This window comes from Gekko japonicus, unplaced genomic scaffold, assembly GCF_001447785.1.
Source record: "Gekko japonicus isolate JY-2015 unplaced genomic scaffold, Gekko_japonicus_V1.1 scaffold315, whole genome shotgun sequence".
In the NCBI taxonomy this organism is placed as follows: Eukaryota; Metazoa; Chordata; class Lepidosauria; order Squamata; family Gekkonidae; genus Gekko; species Gekko japonicus.
The window spans coordinates 1,302,440-1,305,882 of NW_015160844.1; positions in this window are offsets into that span (position 1 = coordinate 1,302,440).

The window sequence follows — 3,443 nt, forward strand, 5'->3', positions numbered from 1 at the left end:
AAAGCCTGATTAGTCACTGACGAAAACATGGTGAAAGCCTGCATGAGAACTCTAGCTGTTCCCAGGATCTTCTTATGCAGCAGCAAGTGTCAGAAAAGATTAAGCAGAGAACAAACCCTTTTAAACCTGGACAGCTTTCATAGGAGTAAGCAGGATTCTTACCCTTTAAAAAAAAAAAAACCTTGTTAATATCTCAAATGCAGCATGTTTGTAAAGAACTTACAGGCCTAGTTCATTGAAGTTAGGGCAGTTACAGAGAAAGACAGATGTGACCTCATTTCATCTTCAAAATGCTGAGGACTGCCTTCCATGTTCATTGTCCTTACTGTAATATGGAATATGGTACATACTCAAAGAAAATGATTATACCATCTCTTTTAGTAATGGTGTTTTCCTCAGAAATAACTCTTTCCAGCTGCTTGAAAGATTTTTAAAGGTCCTGGCGGATCAAGGGATCATGTCATAGGATTATAAATTCCAGCACCAGAAAAAGCAGTGGAAGTTATTTGTATGTTTTAAAAAAGAGAGGAAGAACTGATTTGGTAGGGAAGTGAGGAAGACATGAGTGAAAACCAAATTACAGGATGGGTAAGGGAATGATATGAACTTGCAGAAAAGGGCCAAAGAGGGAAGGATTCTTACTCAATGGCAGAACATACATTTTACACATATGAAATTCTAGTTTCCAATTCTTCTTTCCAACTGTAAGGACACAGGTAGCTGGGCTGGAGAAGACCTATTCCTGATAACCTTAGAGAATTGCTCCCATTGATTCTATTGGGCCAGCAAAGCCAGTGATACTCCTGTTATTTCTATACGTTATTCATATCAGTCTCTGCTATCTCTGCTCCTTGATGACCTTTTACCAGTTTTGGCTGGTATTTAAGCTGTTACGGAGAACAAGAAAAACTGTGAAAAAGTGACGCTTAATATATGTCTTTAAAGAATCATTAAAAAGTGAACAAAATAATAATATACATAATCATAGAAAAATATATTGACAGTGATCTCCAGAATGTCTTGCCGTTTCGAAGGAAGATCTTCTGAACAAAGATGTAGGACCTTATAAATACAACAATATACATCTTTGAAAGTCTGGACATTATATAACCTTTAAGATCAACAAAAAATGTCTCTTAGAAATTCATATCCTCTGGTGATGTCTCACAATTATCAGTGCTATTCATCTCATCAGAGGTTGCCAACTACCAGGGAGACTGTGCTTCCAAACTGGCATGCTGAACCCTAAGAACATATCTAGCAAGTCCCCGAGAGTCTTCTCCATGTGCCTAACTGACTGTCTCGGCTTCTCCAGGTCAGCCACCTTGGCCTCAAGGGAACAACTCGTTCCCTGAGAACCAGGAGCTCCTTGCACCGAGCACACACCCAAGACTTCTGTCCAGTGGGCAGATAGTCATACATGTGACACTCCGTGCAATACACTGGATAGCCCACAACCCCCTGCTGGCATTCTGGCTTCATAATAGCTTTTTAAAACAATAATTATATATAATCCCCCTTTAAAACCCTTTAAGTGGTTTTCCTTGTAGAAGTCTACTTACCTTACTGGGAACCCAAGGAGAGTAGGGCACTGGCTTTCTGGCTCTTCCTGGGCTTCTTACAGAGCCCCTAGTCTAAGAGTCCCTAGGCTAAGAGCCACAGGCCAAGAGCCTCACCCTTTGGCTCTCACCCTTCGGCTCGTGCCTCAGGCAAAGTGCTGACCTTTCTTAGACAGAAGAGATATGTTGCCAGAGATAGAAGCCACATATATTCATGCTCTGGTGACATCCAGACTAGACTACTGCATAATGTTTTACATGGACCTGTCTTTGAAGAGTGTTCAAAAACTGCAGCTGGTCCAGAATGGAGCTGCCAGTTTGCTGACAAACCACATGTATCTCGTACAGCATCTTTAATGGCTGCCAGTTAATATTTCCAGCTGCATTTGAAGTACTTCTTTACAATAGGGCAGTCTGGATCTATGTTATGTCCAGGACCACCTTCTCTGATGCAGGTCTACCTGGACCCTGAGGTATCTATCAGAGGTCCTTCAGTATGTGCCATTAATGTCTGAGTTAAGATGTTGAACTGCAGGCTGGAAGGTCAGTAGTTCAGCAGTTGGAGACCCGAGTGCTGCATGACGGAGTGAGCTCCCATCTCTGGTTCCAGCTCCTGCCAACCTAGCAGTTCGAAAGCAAGAAACTGCAAGTAGATAATTAGGTACCAGTTCAGTTGGAAGGTAACAGCGTTCTGTGCGCCTTGGCGTTTAGTCATGCCGGCCACATGACCACGGAAACGTCTTCGGACAGCGCTGGCTCTTCGGCTTGGAAATGGAGATAAGCACCGCAACCCTAGAGTCGGCTTTGACTGGCTTTCAAGCAAGGGAAACCTTTACCTTTACCTAACAGGAAACAGGCATGAAAAGAAGAAGCTTTTTCAACAGTAGTACTATGGTTTCTTAAAATTGTGGTCCCACCTTGTACCATCTTTGTCAGCATTTCTAATGACAGTTAGAAACTATTCCATTCAGTATGACTTTCGGTTCTAATGTACAGAATTATTTCTGTCAGATCACAGTTGAAAGCCACCCTGTTATCCTTCTACAACAGCAAAACATTCTTTTTGCCTAAATAAATTTACACATTGAAATATACACCTGCATAACCTTGTAATACTACCTTAATGTATGAATAATTTCATAATTGGTTTATTGATGCCTTAGTTGTGGCTTGTTACCATTTGGTATTGTCTCTCTTTTGGCCATCAGGAACTGTCACAGCTAAAGTGCTATCCAATAGAAAAGCAGAGCATAAGCTTAAATATTAATAGACACAAATGTGTAGGAAGTGCTCAGTGAAGCCCACTGAATCAAACAGATGTTGCACAAGAGCATAATATTGTTCATGCAAAGCTCCCATGCACAAGTTATCTTGTGCAAGAGAACTTCATGCTAAACTAATTCCCAAACGTCATGTAATGTAGAGCTGCATGTAACAAATTTTCTTTTGATATGAGTTAGTGGGTCAGTTGCTTACAGGCAGAATCTGGAATGCCAACAGTCAGTTCTCCAGTATGACTAAGGACCGTGGATGCTTTTTTGACTTGTGCTGCAGCTCTGTTATTTGTCTTTTCTGTTTGAACTAAATGAAATTCTTTGCACTAAAGGTACTGTTCTGCAGCACACTTGAGCTGTACTTCCTGCACACAGTGGTCTGCAGTGCCATCAGTTTCCAGTCTGCTATGATTGGGTCCCTGAAACCATGGCAACTGTTTATTTTCCCAAGAGGGGAGAGTTAGAGAAAACAGGGACTTGGTCAGCAGGAAAACCAGACCATTTGGTCTACCTGCCAAATGGATCTGATGAATGTGCATCATAAGACATGATCAGGGAGAGAGAGACAAAATACCTCATTGGCAGAGAACGAAGTTTGAGTCCAGTGGAA